General features: G+C 49.9%; 1 protein-coding gene across 6 annotated transcripts in view; it reads right to left on the bottom strand.

Moving 5' to 3' along the window:
* TFEB (transcription factor EB) overlaps window positions 1–18,571 on the bottom strand; it is a 91,846-nt gene that overhangs the window by 71,252 nt on the left and 2,023 nt on the right. For 2 of the 6 annotated variants that reach the window (XM_075910350.1, XM_075910348.1), the window contains exon 1: window positions 694–9,396. The exons of the other annotated variants lie outside the window; for them this stretch is intronic. The gene's annotated coding sequence lies outside the window, so the exon portion shown is untranslated. Of the gene's footprint in view, window positions 1–693; window positions 9,397–18,571 lie in introns of those variants that run through there. 6 annotated transcript variants of the gene reach the window in all.

Here is an 18,571-nt window from a genome sequence, read left to right as displayed (position 1 = left end):
CGCTGCTGTCTCTAGCGGGACTCTGTCATCAGAGCCCTATATTAGGCAAAGTGACAGCATTTTAATGCCCCTGTCACTTAGACCCATTCTGAGCAGGACCAGACATTCCAATGGCCAGACCCTCAAGCATGTTCCCAGTGGGAACAATGAGAAGGCTACAGCAGGGAAAACAGCGACTGTGCCCACAGTCATTGCAAAGTCCCTGGGGACCCAAGGTGCACTTCAGAGATGAGTGGGCTATGTTATTTGCATTTGCCCTTGCAAATGAATCACATCCTAGCCCAGTGGCTGGGCCTGTTTGGTCAGATCCTGATCCTGACCTGAGAATAAGGACACGTGCTTGGTCCCCAGCCAGGCTGTCGGTTTAGCTCTCCGTTCACCTCGCAGCTTGCGGACACGTTGCCACCTCATAGAGCTGGAAGAGACCTCAAGAGTCATCAAGTCCAGCCCCTGCCCAAGGCAGAACCAATCCCAACTAAATCAACCCAGCCAGGGCTGTGTCAAGCCGAGACTTAAACACCTCTAGGGATGGAGATTCCACCCCCTCCCTAGGGAACCCATCCCAGTGCTTCCCCACCCGCATAAGGAAATAGTTTTTCCTAATATCCAACCTGTACCTGTGTGGAAAGGACTCAATGTTGCTCTGAGTGCGAGCAAGGGGAGAGGGCTGACATACTAGAGTTTTACACCCACCTTGCACAAGTATCGGTGAGCTGATTCTGCCTGCACCTTGGGGAGTTCCTTGCCACGGGGGCAGCGTAGGTACAAAGCACTCCCATTCAGTAGTGTTTCACGCTCATTTTTGCACCGGAGTGACTGACTGCACAAGGGGCTGGGATCACGGAGAAGCAGACTGTAGAATATCCAGTGGCACGGGACATGGCCATCCGCTCCCAACCTGAGAGATGGAAAGCCCGGATTCACATCCAAACTGGCCCACAAATTCAAGATGTCTCAATGGGGGGGGGGGGCTGCATTGGCTTGGCCTCCTCTTTGTTCCTAACAATCCAAGCCAATGTCCATTCTGACTATACAAACTAGGAATGTAAGAGGTTAAACCATTAACCAGTTACCTGGTAAGCAGTAGGCTTATTTGACTACTTACCCAGTAACAGGTTAACCGACCCGGCTGGAGCAGACTCCTACCTGCAACTGGGGCGAGCCTGGCCAGAGCAGCCCCCTGCCCACAGCCACAGCAGAACCTCATGGCTGGCCCCCTCCCCAGGACCTTGATGGGCTGAAGCAGCCCCCTCCTTGCAGCCGGCACAGCTGGCTGGACCCCACTTGCAGCACAGCAGACCAGAGCACCCTCACCCGCAGCATAGCGGTAAACCAGTTAAACAAATCATGTAACAGGTTAACTCTTTTTTTGGGTTTTTACATCCTTTCTACACACCTGTATGTTGGGTCTCATTTTTTGGTTTCCTTGGGCCTGCTCTTCTCCCCTCCCCCCTTGCCCACGAGAGGGTTGCACAGGCTGGGGGGAGAGGAGAGAAGCACAACTAATGCAGCTTTTGCCCCCGCAGACGGGCACCCCACATGTAACAGTGCTGGCCTGTCAGGTAGCTGACGAGCAGGCCAAACGGCTGCATTCACAAAGACGATGCATGCAGCAAAGCGGGGTGAGCCAAAGGGGAGCAGCTGTGGCTACAAACTGAAACCCCATTGCAGCATTTCCCCTGCCCCTCTGTGGCTGGCACTGGCCAGGTAATGGTGCAGAATATTCACAGTTGGTTCCCACCCCCAGGGGGAAGGATGCGGGCTCTTGCACACGCCCGGCCAGCTACACCCCCCCGTCGATGCCTTCGGAATCTCCCCCCTCGCACAACCGTAGCTCAGGCAGACAGCGAATTCCCGGCACAGACGTGGCATTGGCACCAGGAGGCTCACACGCCGAGCTGGCACCGGCAGGAACACCCAGAGCGTGACTCCGATTCAGAGGGCGACCGTGACAAGGAGGCTATGTGACAGCTCGCACAGCTGACACTGCCACCCAGGGAATCCAGTACACACCCTCCCTTGTGGCAACTCTATTGACTGCCTCCCCTCTTTGTGTTTGGGGTCAGAGAGGCCCCAAGGCAGGGCTCCCACTGCCAGGATTCCCAGGCCAGCTGAGCTGAAGGGCCTATCTTTAGCTTTTCGCTTGCCAGGGGATTTAAATAGCTAGGAAGGACACCGAAGGCCTCTGTTTATTTACCAGTTTATGCATACAGACCTCGGCTGCACATTGCTAGATTGGCGGGGGGGAGGGGTGCTGAGCACCCTTCTCACAAGCAAACTCCCCCTCGGTGCCGCTGACGCAGATCAGAATCAGGCGTCTACAACTGCAAGACGGGCTGGTCCTGCCCCCGTGCGTACGGGAACGGGGCACAGATATCTCCTGAGCATCCTAAGCCCTCCTAACGTTCAGGGCTGGGGAACGGAGCTGGACTGGCAAGCCTAGAGACTGGAATTCTCCGCTTTGCACCCAGAGCCAGGCTGGCTCTAGAAGTCACAAGGCAAGCTTCCTCCTCTGCCCCAGCCTCCCCCAGAGGGACCCTGCCAGGTGAATGGGGAGTTCAGTGTCCACAGACCTTGCTCCTCCGGTTAGACGGACACAAGGGGCAGGACTTTGCCCCAGCCACCGGACAGCATCCTACGCCACCGTGGCACCTGTCTGCTCCCCAACTGAGTGAGCCCCATCTCGAGCCCACTGAACCGCCAGACGGGAACAGTTCTGACCCTCCAGTGAGAACCGAGGCCAGGCTCCCATGCCCTTCCCACGCCCCACGCTCGTCAGTTTGCCGCAACACGGCCACGAAGGGGCTGGTCCCTCTCATCCTGACACTGCTCTCCGAAGTCCTGCGGTACAGACCGATTCCAATCAGTCATGCCCCGCCATTCCCAGGAGTGGGGATGTTAAATTTCAGTTCATCAGCTAATTGAGTAGTCAATGGAATTGCCATCGACTACTCGGTTAGTCGATCAGGAGGGAGGGGGGCACTCGCTAGCCCCACGGCGCCTCTGCCTTTGAAATATAGCAAAAGCTGCCCGCGGCTCTTGCTACATTTCAAAGGCAGAAGCACAGCAGGGAACCCGACAGGGGAAGCAGAGGCGCAGCGGGGAACCCAGAGCAAGCAGGAACCGCTTTAGTCCCTGCTCTCACCAGGTCCCGACTGCTGCGCCTCTCCCTTTGGAATACAGATTTTAAGCTGGCTCCCCCAGCACAGGCTCCTGCTCTCCCCCTTGCTACTCTGATAGAGGCAGCAAGGGGAGGGAAGCAACTAGTCGCTTACATCCGTACCCAAGATCAGGCCCAGACCGAGAGGAGAGGCCAAAAGCTGCCAAAAGCCTCCTCACCCAAGCCCTCCAAAACAGACAGCTCCGAGCAGGCAGCTCTGCAACCTATTGCTCAAGGTGAGATAAGTCAGGGGTCTGCCCCACCTTAGCCAGGCACATCTCCAAAGGACCGGAAGTCTTGGTTTTTATGGGGAGCAGCATAGGGCAAACCTGAGAGATGTATCCCATTGGCCCATACTGAGACGAAGGCTGGTCAGTGATGCTCAGGTTATTTTAAGCACTTGGCAAGTCCTGAGAAACTGTATCATTGGAAAACAATCCCTGTGGCTCAGGCAGCTTCTCGCAAGGCTTCGGCCGAGGTGGCCAAGTCTCTTCACATACTGAACACTGAAGGGAGGGCTGGCTGGAGATACACAGGTGAGATTAGAGGATCTAATGGTCTCTTCTGGCCTTAAACTCTGAGGCCACGTCTATACTTACACCGAGATCGACGCTGCAGCAATTGATCTTCCAGCGTCTGATTTAGTGGGTCTCATAAAGACCCACTAAATCCAACACTGAGGGTGCCCCCATCGATGCCAGTACCCCTCGAATCACAAGTATTTGCTCCTGTTGATGTCTCGCTGTGGAGATGGCACCAAAGTTTGAATTAAGATACGTCGACTCCAGCTACATAATTAACACAGCTGGAGTTGCGTATCTTAATTCAAACCTCCGGGTAAGTAAAGGCACGGCCTAGGACTAATCCTTAGTACCTCCTCGATAGCATCTGCCATCTTTGTAGTGCTTCTCATTTATGGGAAAGCTTTCCACAGCCCCAGAAAAGCTAACGGAAATAGAGGCTTGCACTTGCATATTGGTAGGTAACTCGCATAAGTGGGGGGGCATGTGGGAGCGCCAGCCGTGTGGTTTGGGGGTACAGTGAAACAACTGACTGCTGGTGTGCTGGAGGAACAGTCATGGCACATTTCTGGAGTACTGGCTGTGAACTGGCAGGGTAGCCTTGGGATGCTCTTGATGTACAGCAGTACCTCCGAATTCTCAATGTCCCGGGAAGGCAGGTTGTTTGTAACTCTGAATTGTTCGCACGAATTGTGCCTGTACCTGAATTGTTCGTACCAGTTGTTCTTTCAGAAGTCTGTAACTGAACACTGACTTAATACGAGTTTTAAACTTTTTATGCGGAAAAAGAATGCTTCTTTCCCCTCCGTTTTTCACTAGTTTCCGTTTCACACAGTACCAATCTTTTCGGGAGGTCTCTACTGCTGCCTGACTGCGTACTTCTGGTTCCAAACAAGGTGTGTGATACACTGAGGTTCTACTGTATCACCAGTTCACTATTAGCATACTGGTCATGCACCACTGATGTCTTATTCGTGCCCCGCTGGCGTACTAGTTGTGCACCAGAAGTACACCACTGGCATACCTGTTGTGCACTGGTGCTTATCCATGGTGTCCAAGCACTGCACTACTCACACGCTCATTGCACATTAAGGGATTACTGCCCACATGCTGCTATCATCTCATTAGTGATGCTTTGTGGCAAGCACTACCATGCCGTTCACCCGACTCACTCTCCAATCCAATCCCATCTAGCACATGTCCCAAGGCAAAGCAGCGTGAGCACAACACAGGCAACACTCCTATGTGGAAACCCGGTCCTACTGCTCACCAGCAGCTGAAACAGAAACAAAACCTGTCCAATGTTCACTTGGCTTTGGAAAGGGGCCGAGACACAGGGGGACAAGGACCCCGGGGGACAAGGACTCCAAGGGAAAAGTGAATTGAGGTTGCGGTTTCCAAACATCCTTAGCACCTGGCTGCATAAGCCTGGTGGCAAACTGTGAAATTCTGTCCCAGCTACTTCACGGCTGAAGCAAGCAGGGGTGGAGAGATTGATGAGGCAGATGGACAGAAGGCAACCGCCCACAGCCCCAAGGGCAGCATCCTGGGCGGGGCTCCCTTCATCTCACCAGGGACACGCAACCTTGAAAGGGAAAAGCAGCCCTTTACTAGGCACTGCCGCCCCCCTGGAGTCTCCCAGGAGGGGGGACCTGGGCAAATAAGGGCAGGAAGCCAATGAGCGACTGACTCACAGGGCCTGTTTTTAGCTCCGGCATCTCAGCAACGTGGACCGCTGTGTTGTTAACAGGCACTTGGGTCAGAGGCCAAATGTTTTCCCTTCCTTACTTTAAATACCACAGTCAGAAGCAGCCCAGACATTTAGCACAGTGAAAACATTACCACTCCGGGGCGGGGAGCAAAACCTGCGTAACAGCAGAACGAGGGCTAGCGGTGTCCCCTGTGGGAGGGGGACCGGCAAGCTCCATCTACCTCAGGTTCCCAGAGTGCCCACAGCCACCTTAACTGGACAGGTGCTGTCCCCGGCACACGGCAGAATCTGGTTCTGACCCAATGTGCCAGACACCTCCATCTCCTAGGACACACCACCATGCCCCTGGCTGCCGTTTGGGGCAGCAGTGACAGGATAAATAAAAGCAGCTCGCTTACCCTCTTTCTGCCACTGCCCTCACCCTCAGGGAGCAAAAGCAAACCCCAGGCAGAGAGATCAATGACCAGCCACACTTCGAAGCATGGCCCTCAACCCAGCACCATGCTACGTGGGAAGAGAAAGGAACAGGACCAGCCTGATTCCATGCCGGTCCCTAGCAGCCAGTCTTCCTCAAATACCAGGTGCCTTTGCACTTATTCCCTTCACTCTCGACAAGGAACCAGGTAATTGCTGCAAAGGACTCTGGGTATGCACCCGAGGCAAGTTGCTGGAAGTGGGAAGAAGCTGGTATGGAAACAACAGACAGGGATCACCATCGCTGTGCTCCACTCTGCCCGGGGACCTGGCCGCCAACAGACGATGCACAGAGAGAACAACTCTGTAGTGCATCTGGCCAGCTGTGCACTCACGAGGAGGGGCAGCAATCCAGAATGACTTTCCCCCACCAGAATGAAGCATCACAAGCCCAGCAGTGAGGAGAAGGGGGGAAAAGTAAGTGGGTTATGTCAAGTGAGCAAAGCTCACCAAAGTCTGTCCTAACAGAGTCACAAGACCACACATCATGGCGACACAGCAGATCAATCCCCCATTTAAGGCAAATCAATATGTGCTCAGTAGCCTAGGAAATGAGGCGAGGGGAACCCACAACACCCAGGGACTGGATGATTAAAACGCCCCCTTGCATCTGTTTTACCCTTGAGCAGAGCTGTCCTTACCCATATGCAGAATATGCAGTTGCGTAGGGCAACTGAAAATTTGGGGCACCACTGGGTCTTAGTGTCCACCCACCCGCCTCTTCCTATCCTTGGTTTGTGGCTCTGCTTCCTCCAAAGAGGATCTGCTTAACTAAAAAGAGAAAAAGCCTAACAGACCTATTAGCAGAACAAGTGAAAGAGCCATTCAAGTGGTAATTTGACAGCCATTTGCCAACCTGAGGCATATACTGTCACTTTCTGAATTTTGTCCACAGAATCTTGGTTTAAAATTTGCTTTAAAAAAATTTCTAAAGCGTGTTGCTGAAGATTATAAAAATCACATCTCTAAAAAAATAAAATGCCCCTCCAGACTGCCATCTGGCACATGGGTACCGGTTTAATAGTGTTGCCAAAAATCCTAAGACAACAGGCAAAAGAAAAAAAAATCAAAATAACCTTGCCCAAAGCCTCCACGGGGGGAAATGGCAGCTCTTCAGATTAATTTCAGCAAAAGCCGCACTTTTTAATGGCTGCCTCTGTGCCCCTTATGGGTGTGGGTGGGGCAACTTAAAAAAAAAAGGCTCAGGGTCCAGTAATTTGCACATAAGACCAGTACACAAGAAAAATCTGAGTCTGCCCTGACTCAGACAGGTGTAAATCTGGAGTAATTCCAAACCAGTTAAAGGAGATACAGAGGCGCAAATTAGGCGGTAACAGAAATCAGAAAGAGATCAGTACTCTGCTTTTAGCGTGCTAACTCTGAGCTTGCATGACGACTTCTTGAGCTGGGACAGCTCCATCTCGAATGTAGATATACCTGCAAGCTTCTGGCAAGCTCCAACAAAAGGGACAAGTCATTCAGTAGTTAAAGGAACCTTGCACTTTTCCCCTAAGGGAGATGGGCCCACATGAAACCTCTATCCACCCCCCTCCCTCACTTCAGTTGTTTGGGAGGATGCACCGCAGTGCTAGGAAGCAGGTAGTATTTATAAATGTGCACCAGCCAGGCCCCGTGGGCTGCCGGGAGGCTTAACAGAAGGTGGATTGCATGTAATTGTACCGTGCCTGCACCGCCCTATGAGTTCTCAGCCTCTCTGGACACAGGAGCTGCAGCTGTTGCTCAAACCCAATAATAAACAAGTCAAAGAACAGAGTGTGACGACTTCCCAAATAGCCCTCAACTGTCCCTGCTTTCACATCCAGATCTACCTTTGTCCCAGCCCCCAGCCCTCTCCTCTGAGCTGTAAAAATGTAACTGACAGCGGAGAAATCGGTGATGCCAGCTTTGCTCCATCCCCCTCCCTTCCACTCGGCATGAGCCCTGCATTTTAGAGTTTACTGAGTCGGATTTGTTTCCCCAGAGTAATTCCATTGAAAACTATGGAGTGACCAAAGATCTGGCAACCAAAGGTCCGGATCCAGCCCTACTGGTGCACGCCTCTATCCTGCATTCCCAATGGCGCGACTGAAAGCTGCCCCAATGCTCAGACCACCAGACCGTGATTGGTGCCAACTCGACCGCAGGCGAGCTGAGAGATCCTGGCCAAAGCAGCACTTGCTGATTATCAGCACTGCGGCTCAGCTTCCTCAAAGGAGGAGAGGTTTGGGGCATGAAGGGATGGAGCCTAGGAAAGGGGCAATCCACAGGAGCAGAAAGGCACAAGTCTGAGTCCTGAGAGAAAGGAATAGGGCCTGAGCCCTGAGGACTTGGATTCAGCTCCTGCCCCGGACCTGTTTCAGATGAGGAAAGAGGTGAGGTGACCAAGCCGTACTTCCCACATTGGTGACTTTAAATATAGCGAGTGGCTTGGAGAAGTAACTGGCAATTTGACTGACTGACTTGCATCGCTCTCCCCTCGCCTGAGCTCTGCAGGGCAATGGCGTGGAACAGCTCCCTCCGCACTAGATTATACAAGTCTGCCGTTCCAATTCATCTGGCATCCTCTGACACCTTGTCCCCATGGACGGGGCATGGCAGACAGGGCGTGGGTCTGGTCTCACCGGCCCCTCAATCACTCCATGCTTACACCAAACTGCCCCCTTCTCTTCTCCAAAAGGACCAGGGAAAGTAGCCGTCATGCCCAGGGCCTAAGTCCCCGGCCTGTCTGGATCCAGCCTCCAAGGCTCCGGACTTCACACGCCGCCACCCCCGCCAGCACTGGGGAGCGTGTGCTGGCACTCCAGCCCTTACTCCCTCCTCCCTTCTCCACTGTGGGGCCGGAGCACACAAAATCTACTTGCCTAGCCCCTCCCAGGCTCTGATGTGCAAGAAGAATGTCAGGAGTGCTTTCTCCTCAGTCAAGGGCCACGTCAATGAGGGGTTGTTTGCTGTTGTGGGTCTTTATTCGCTCCTCTATTGTGTGCAGCCCTCCCCCCCCCATGATTTTTCTGTGGGTCAGTGGCCTCCAACCCAAAAAAGGTTCCTTGCGCCCTGAAGCTAGTGCTGTTCTCAATAATTCATGACGCTAGAGCGGGGGTGGCCAACCTGTGGCTCCAGAGCCACATGCGGCTCTTCGGAAGTTAATACGCAGCTCCTTGCATAGGTTCCAAATCCAGGGCTGGAGCTACCAGTGCCAACTTTCCACTGGGCCGGAGGGTGCTCACTGCCCTAGGCGCTGTCCCTCTAGGCTCCTGCCACTTCCTACCCTCTCCACTGAGCCGGTCACACCCATGCTTCCCTCCTCCAGTGTCTCCCACGGAAAAAGAGCTGATCCCAGTGGGCAGGAGGAAAAGGAGAAGGAGGCACTGACCAGAGGGGGCTGCGAGGGCTGGTGAGATAGAACGGTTGCTCTTTGGCAACGTGCATTGGTAAACTCTAGCTCCTTCGCAGCTTTAGGTTGGCCACCCCTAAGCTAGAGGAATCTTTTCCCATTCCCTCCAAAAAGTCCCCCCTCTGTTCCCTGCCTATAAACATGTCTTGCCAGCCAGGGAAGCATCTCTCTTCCTCTTCCCTCCCTCCCTCCCTCCTCCCCCCCGCCCACCCTCTGGCTTGCCTGTGGTTTGCATTATCATCTGCTAATATTACAACACACTGTTTACTTCAGTTTTGCTGCAGCTTTGAGGCTTTTGAGAGTTCCCACCAGGCTGCGAGGGAGTCTGACAAATCAGTCATGTGACTAGCTGCTCTGATCCCAGCCCGAATAAAAAAAAAAAAGCACCCTGCTCTCAGAAATACAAAGGATGAATCAGCAGTTCCCTTCCTCCACCCCCAAGCGAAAACTCGCCCATCTTAAAAACACCCGATTGGCTTCGTTTTCACCACTGATGGCACAAGAGAGGGCAGCACCGTCTATGGAGTTAGCCTCGCATACCATGGTGAAGCAGGCCTGATCTGTTTCACTTTCTGTTTCTACTAAGCCACCCTTCCTGGTTCTCATGAAACTAACTGCACCATTGTGCTTAGCTTTCAACACTCTCGGGGGTTACTGCAATCCAAAACAGAACTACCCACATATGCCAGTGATGGGGTGGAGGAAGGATGGATAGCACATGGCAAGTAATAAACCGTCATGTAAAAAGAAATTGTAAATGTTCTGCTATTCCTTCCCTTAGTACAAATGACTACCTATAACTTTGGTTTCAAGAATTCTTATTTCTGAAGTAAACAATTTTCAAACAGTAAAAGTGGGGGACCCTTACTCTGTGGGAAACATCAATGACCCTTGGTCTGGGGGTTTATCTATGCAAAAAATTGCAGCAATTTAACTGAACTTTAAACGGATCAGACTGTAAGCTCTTTGGGGCAGGGGCTGTCTTTTCGCTCCAGGTCTATGTAGTGCCTAGCACAATAACAGCTGGATCCCAGAGACTCAGGTTCCCAGATGCTTCCTCAATAAAAAAAAAAAAAAGAATTTAGTTCAACTTGTATAGATCCCTGCATAGCTACTCTTATACCAATAAAAAGTGACATTTTCCAAGTTTTGCTTACAACAGGTTTCATATAAATCAGAATACGCCACTTTTAAACTAAAACAAGACCATCAACAGTGGCGTTCACACCAGTTTAATTGGATTATTTTTAAAACGGATTTAAATGAAATCAGTGGAGTGTTTCCATGTAGAGAAGACCCACGACAAGGGACATTTGAGAGGCACGGATAGAGAGATGCAGAGAAAAAGCAATACAATCTATTTCATTAACATTTCCATTAGGTTTGAGCCCACTTTTTATCTTCTTTTTATCTTCTTTTGGACATGCTACCCAGGTCTCTTTAAATCCCAGGCATTCACATTAGAACCACGTGACGCCAGCAATGTCTGTGGAAACTGCGCCAGTAATGCCATTGGCCCAAAGTCTGTATTTTAAACAAAAACTAACACTTCATTATTAAACCAGGTGTTTTGCTTCTAAAGTTAACACAAAATAAAAATAAAACCAGTGCAAAGTCTACACAGTTGCATGCCAAGTTTACCATACCATTTAAGTCCCTAAAAATAAGGCTGTATACTACATAACCTGAGTTAGACCATATATATATCTCCCCACTAATCCCAAAAAAACTGCTGGATTTTACCCTTGATATTGTATGAAGAAAATGTATAATAAATAATCAACACCAACACCACTTTTAGGATTCTATGAGTCTGTGAATTCTATAACTGGAAGGGACCTTGAGAGGTCATCAAGTCCAGGCCCCTGCCCTCATGGCAGGACCAAGCACCATCTAGATCATCCCTGATAGATGTCTAGACAACCTGCTCTTAAATATCTCCAGGGACGGAGATTCCACAACCGCCCTAGACAATTTATTCCAGTGTTTAAACACCCTGACAGTTAGGAAGTTTGCAGATCACACTTTGAGAACCTCTGATCTAATCCAACTTCCAGTATAACACAGGCCACAGAGTTATATTTCTGCATTGCATATTCACAGACTTTAAAGTAAGAGCAGGAACCAGTGTGATCATCAAATCTGACCTCTTGCATGTTGCAGACCATGGAACCTCACCCCCTCACTCCAGTAATAACCTCTGGCTGACTTCGAGAACTTGTGTCTGACTAAAGCGTATCTTCCAGGAAGGCATCCAGTCTGGATGTGAACACACCAACCAACGGAGAATCACCACTCGGTTATTCCAACAATGAATCACCATTGCTGTTAAAAACATATGCCTTATTTCTAATGTGCAAGAAGTTAGAAACCGAGCACGTTAATGACAGAATCTGGAAAAGAACGCAGGAGTCAATTCAGCTCGCGTGGCCAATGCTAAATTCACTCAGACTTTTCTGAAGTTACATTTCAGTGACTCGTGGTAGCACCTGGGTTCACCCAGTTGGCCCCCTACCAAAATTTTGATTGCTAAATGAGGTGCTCCCTCTTGTCCCCTACCTGTTCCTCTGCATGGCCCTCCCTACACCACCCACCCCTCACAGGCTCCAGTCGCCTATCTACTGAGTTTTTACACTGCCTTCGACACCATGGTACGAGCACTTCCCAGATGTGCACTGAGCAATATGACTAACATTGGTCACATGTGGTTCTCTCGTTCTCTCTCTTCCTCTATTCACAGGGAAATTGTGTGGCATTCTTCTTTCTTTATAATGTACTATCTATAGCTACATTACTTGTTTACATCAGCAAAAGCAACACTGAAGTGCAGAAAAATCAAAGAAGTTAGTGAAACGCTTTGGCATTTTGGGAGATCATTGCTGTGGGGCAGCCACCAGGTGGCACTGAGTGTAGGAGCAGCGGTTTTGAAAATACCCTGCATTTGCACTAGCCCAGACTAGTAGATTTTGTGTGCTCCAGCCCCCCGGGTGTTGGGGGGAGTCCCGAACCTTGAGGGCCAGGAGCACCCCACGCCTTTGGGTCTCCACCCCTGCTGTAAATAAACAAGTCAAATTATGAAAGTGTCCGGTCTCTTTCTCAGTGATTTCTTCTCCAACAGGAAACCCACACAAACTCAAAATGCACTGTCATGAGGCAGAGGCATGACATTATTATAAGTCACTTGAGGACCTTCCAGAGCTCTTTCTAAAGAAGATACGCAGAGAAAGAGAGTTACTTTTTATTTCTGTGATGCATCTGGGAAAAAAATGCCTTTGTCTTCCAGTGCACATTAGCCCAAACTTCTCTTTCTGCACCTCGGAAAGTATTTCCTGCTTTTCAGAAAAGAATGGCAGAAGTGGACTCTCTAACAGGCCCCCTCTAACTTTCATCTTCCTCTCAGTCACGACGTGGCTCACCAGGAACGTTTCCCGGGAAACTGCCACCAGCCAACGTGGAAGCAGGACGAGGCGGTGGGAACGGCCTGCTAGCAATTTCCCAAAGTGGCTAGGAAGTGCTAACAAGCTTCTCCATGCCGATGCATCACAGCGTGAACCCAGAAGGCGCTGATACAGTGTGGCTGGGGTACCACGGTTTCCCGTGCAAGCCTAGAGTTCTCCAGGCTGCAGTTGTCTTCTGGAGGCTGGTGCACCATTCCCATAGCCTCAGCCTCAAGAGATGGTAATCGAGTCATCGCCGCACTCCTGGAAAGGGCAGGGCCTTGGGTGGAAAGGGCGGGACCTCGGGTGGAAAGGGCAGGGCCAGGGCAGCCAGTCCTCCTCACCAAATGCGGGCCCCCACAGGCTTTAGAGCCACACCAAGCATGCGGCAGCAATTTAAAGGGCCCAGGGGCACAGTACCAGCAGCCAGCATCCCCAGGCCCTTGGAATCCGCCCCACCTGTTTACAGGCCTGAAGACCTGAGCAGACTGCCCATACCTGGTGCAAGAAGAATCTGTTGCTTCAGCAATCCCAGGTTCTCCCCACCCCCTGCTATGCTTTGCCAACGTGACTACAGGAACCACTGTTGCCTAGTCATGCCAGACCTGCTCCGAGCTTCAAACCATGCACTCTTTTACGATACTGTAGAACACTGAGTGTACCAGCTTCCACAACTCTGAAATTCCTTGTAACATTTCCTGAAACAAACAGGGCATCATGGCAGGCCCTGCCCAGAAACGGTCACCATGAGGCAGCATGAATCAGACCCAGGAAAGCACAATGCCATGCTTTCTTCAGTGGGCCTTGTCTTTTTCGACTGGGGTGTCGTCCAAAGAGAGGTGTCCTGCCCTGGAAAAATCACAGTTCCTGACATCTTGCCAAACTTAGAATAATGGAGTCACCAGTATCATTGAGAGGCATCATGGGCTAGTGGCTAAAGTACCAAACTGGGACTCAAATGGGCTAATTCTATTCCCAGCTCTGCCACTAACCTGCTGTCCAGTCTCCGGCCAGCCACTTCCCCTTTGTTTCCTCTCCCACCCTTTTCCCTCTCCCTGCTGCCACAATAAATATGTGTAACAATAACAAACACGACACTGGATCTCTACCCCCTGGATACAGCTGGATCAGCCAGCCCAGAGAGAACTTAACCATGGGGCTCACATGCACAAGGGAAAGGAAACATCTGCATTAACGAAAGTCTTTACTCCCACTGCCATGGCTTCCAATCACCCACATTCTCTTCCACCAGTATAACCCAGATACCCCCGAGATCAGAAAGTTCCCATCACAGAACTCCTCCTACCAGCTGGGGCTGCCTCCTTCCCTGAGGATGAGAAAGCATTAGTGGATGGATGCTAAAGAATGTGAAAGGTTAACCGGTGAAACTGATAAGCATCACCCTAAACGGGAGACAAGAAGGAAGACTTCTATCTATAAATATACTTGGCGAGTGCTCAGATGCTATACAAAAGTTGGCTATATAAGTACCTACATAAACCAAAATCTGGATTGTCAATTAGAGATGTAAAAGCCACTTTAACCAGCTAACCAGTTAATCCAATAAGGGTGATGCTTACCAGTTAACCGGTTAAGCATTGACACCCTATTGTTAATGTTGCAGAAGGATATTAATATGAAGAACAAAGTCAGGCTCATGCTAATTTACTGTATTTAACAGAAGCTTTTGCCCTGCAGCTAATCTCGGGGGGGGGGGGGGGGATTTACAAATACTCCATATCTAGGGACAGAAACAGGGAGAGAGTGACCAAGAACCAGCTACATAGGCAAAGGGAGAGCTCGATAGGCCTGAGATGGAACAAGGTTGATGGGTATCAATTCAGTGCCTCACAGACCGCAGTGCAATTCTATTCCAAAAAGGTTCCTTTTATCACCTTCATCACTGTGTTTGCACGTCTTTCAGCAGTGCATTAAATGACAGGACTTGCCGGCATGGTTCGCACATGCTCTCATCCTTCCCAAAAGGGGAAAAACGTGCAGAGAGCAGAGTGTTTTGTTTTGGGGAGGCGGTGGTGTTTTATTAAACGTCCACATTGCTCTGTGTTTATGGCAGAGAAGGCAGAGTGAAGACACGTACCCGTGTGGTGGGCGTGGAAGATGGTGAAGTCTGTGACGGTTCTTTGTTCTGATGGGAGTTTGTTCCACCTGTGTAGCTGACCTCCTAAGCAAAGAAAACCAAATAGGCCATAGAGAACTACTCTCCAGGGACCCTCTTAAAAACTAGTCGATGCATCATGGTGGGGCAGCTTGCCACAGCCCGCACTGTTCCCTGAACTAGAAGCTCTTATTCTCCAGGGCTGACATTCTAGCCACTTTCACTAGACCTAAATTAGAGTACAAGAACATCACAGCCTGCAGCTCACCCCCATGCGCCTCTCCTGAGCCTCCCTGTCAGATACAGGTGCTGAACCAATCTATAAACCTCAGCTCATCATGTTGTTCAAGCAATAACCAAACTCATGGGAAAGCCATGCTGAGTCAGCGCCCTGCAGACCAGCAAAGCCCCAAAGGCATCCTAACCACCAGAGCACCGTCAGCACCACACACAACCCCCAGCTGGTATCCCACCACGACTCCACAAGCCCAGCCAGGGCATCACAACACAGTACAGCGCTTCCCAGCACTCTGCACAGAGTCATGCCACAAGACAAGAGGCCAGGTCAGGCAACCAACATGTGTTACAGCCATGACAGGAGAGGCCCAGGTTTCCCACCTGAGCTCCTGTGGGTGGGGAAAAGTTGCAAGAAGCAGAAGGGTATTTTCAGGTGCTGTCCTTCAACCCCTTTTCACTACCGTGGTACTGGGGAAGCCCCTTGTGTTGTCTGTCTGTGTTAAATTATACAACAGATTTTACTGCAGCTGAAGGTCCGGCTTTACTATTACATCCTCCAAGCTCTGTGGCTGATCTCCACCCCCCAACACACACACACTGATTAATCACGTCAGTTGCTAGGAAATGCAGGGCTCTCTTCCCTTTCCAGACAGCAGAGAGTTTGCGGTTTCCACCGGCCAGTTTTGCAAACCTCAGCACAAGGTGGGAGTCAGGGTCCTATTTCAAACATTGGGATGTGTATGCAATGGACTAGCTGCTCCGGACCGAAAAACACAGCCTTCAAACAAAGCACACGGAAATTGGACTCACGCTGTCCCACCCAAACACACCCTGGTGCCGTTTCCTACTGATAAAGGCAAACCCTGGAATCAGGCAAGCTCAGTGCCCCTTTGAAAACATCCTTGACCTCCTCTGCAAATACCTGTACATTAGAGTGTGTACTTTGTGGTTATAGGTCTATAGACACACAAGCTGACCTGCTGAGCTTTTTTGCTCACCCCATCTCCACAAGGTGACTGGCCCAGGATACACACACTGATCACTAATACACCAGGAGCTTCTACAGAAAAATCTCAAGCAGCAATAACAACATTCAGATACCACAGCGATCATCAGGGGATACACAGAGAGGCAGAGCATGACTACTGTGGGACGACAATCAATTAAATAATAGTAGAGTAGAACAGGGACAGGTATAAACGTACTGGAGTTGGGCGAGTCGCTTGTAGCGAACAACCCCACACACAAATGGACCCACTACGTTGGGAAGGAGTCAACATGGCTTTTGTAAAGGGAAATCGTGCCTCACAGATCTATCAGAATTCTTTGAAGGGGTCAACAAGCATGACCCCTATATAGAAAGGATGTGGACGCATTGGAAAGGGTCCAGAGGAGGCTGGCCAAAATGATTAGGGAGCTGGAGCTCATGACCTATGAGGAGAGACTGAGGGATTTGGGTTTGTTTAGTCTGCAGAAGAGAAGAGTGAGGGGGGATTTGAGAGCAGCCTTCAACTTCCTGAAGGGAGGTTCCAAAGAGGATGGAAAGAGGCTGTTCTCAGTAGTGACGGATGGCAGAACAAGGAGCAATGGTCTCAAGTTTCAGTGGGAGAGGTCTAGGTTGGATATTAGGAAAACTATTTCACTAGGAGGGTGGTGAAGCACTAGAATGGGTTACCTAGGGAGGGGGTGGACTCTCCATCCCTAGAGGTTTTTAAGTCCCGGCTTGACAAAGCCCTGGCTGGGTTGATTTAGTTGGGATTGGTCCTGCCTTGGGCAGGGGGCTGAACTTGATGACCTCCTGAGGTCTCTTCCAACTCTATGATTCTATGAGGACCAGAGTGATGAATTGGATCTAGTGTACTTGGACTTTCAGAAAGCCTTGGACAAGGTCCCTCCAACAAAGTCTCCTAAGGGATAAGAAGGAAGTTCCCTGAATATAGGAAACAAAGGGTAGGAACAAACAGTCAGTTCTCCCAAGGGAGCAAGATAAATAGCAGGGTCCACCATGGAACTGCACTGGGACCAGTGCTGTTCAACATAATCCATAAATTATCTGGAAAAGGGGGCAAACAGTGAGATGAGAAAGTATGCAGATAATACACAATTACTTAAGATACTTAAGTCCAAAGCAGACTGTGAAGAGTTACAAAACTGAGTGACTAGGCAACAAAATGACACATGAAATTCAATGTTGATGAAAAAGCGATGCACAATGGGAAACATAATTCCAACTATCTCTAGAAAATGCTGAGGTCGAAATGAACTGTTATCACTCAAGACAGAGATCTCGAAGTCATCATGGTGGCTAGTTCTCTGAAAACATCCACTCTATGTGTAGCAGCAATCAAAAAAGTTTTAAAAGGACCAGGACTAGTTCATCTTACAAGAGAGACAACTAAAGGGGGACATGATGGAGATGTGTAAAATCACGATTGGCATGGAGCAAACTCCTTCACATAATGAAGTTATGAAGTTAATAGGCAGCAGAATAAAGCTGCTTTATACTTTACATGACTGTGGGGTCTGCAATTTAACTGCTAGAATTTTTAATGGTTGCATTTTTAATGTATTGTTTTTCATCCCTACCAGTAAACATATCACCAAGCCTCTCATGAAGGATGGCACCTTGACTATTGATTCAAATACTTAGGATTCGTTTGCTTTTGCTGCTGCATCATTGGTCACATAAGTCACATGGTTTCTGCTGTCCAACTGGCTTACTCCCAAAGAGCTTTCAAAGGTGCCCATTCCATAGCCCTACAACAAGTATAGGGTACCACTTTCTTTCTGCCTGCTCTGTGATTAACTGCAGGGCTGTCAATCCAGCTCCTTTTACCACTATGAATGAGTAGGCAACTGATTATGTGTATGTAGGCAAAGTTCCTGATCCTGTAGTTGGATCCTTGCAGCCACAGCCCAAAGCATGGAAGTCCAGCACACACAGACCTGAAAGCAAGATCAGGGCCTTAGTGGTCCTGTTGTAATTGTCTTTTAGTCTGAGAGGAAAATGCTCTGGAAATACAGCAAGCCACAGCTGCCATATACTAGATCTGGCTACGTGACAGAGAGGGTGTGTCATGTTTAGGTGTTGATCCAGCATCCATAAACAGAAGCTCAAGGCAGGGATCCTTCCACACAGCCTCAGTCCAAGCCTCCATGCACAGGAGCACTGTGGCATGAAGTCAAATAACATGGTAGAAGAAATCGAGAGGTAAACAAAAAACCTAACCATCTGTTCAACTCTCTTCACGAAAGACACCAGGCCCACAAAGAAGCAAGAAGCAACCCATAACTGCTGCATCCAATACCAGGAGAAAGCCCCCTAATCACATGAAGAATGTGTTGCACTGAAAAAGAAACAATAATAAACATTTTTTTAAAGGGAAATTTCCCCATCATCTGACTTGCTGAGGTTCAGTGGAATCAGGAAACGTGCTAGAGGGCTGTTGCAATCCTTCCTGCTTTGCAATTAATTAATCAGAGAATGTAGTTGCGCCCAAACTGAATTTGGCACAATGTGTTCT

The sequence above is a fragment of the Pelodiscus sinensis genome, chromosome 27 (assembly GCF_049634645.1).
Source record: "Pelodiscus sinensis isolate JC-2024 chromosome 27, ASM4963464v1, whole genome shotgun sequence".
Classification (NCBI taxonomy): Eukaryota; Metazoa; Chordata; order Testudines; family Trionychidae; genus Pelodiscus; species Pelodiscus sinensis.
Note: the sequence above shows the minus strand (reverse complement) of the source record. Positions and strands in the feature narration are given on the sequence as shown.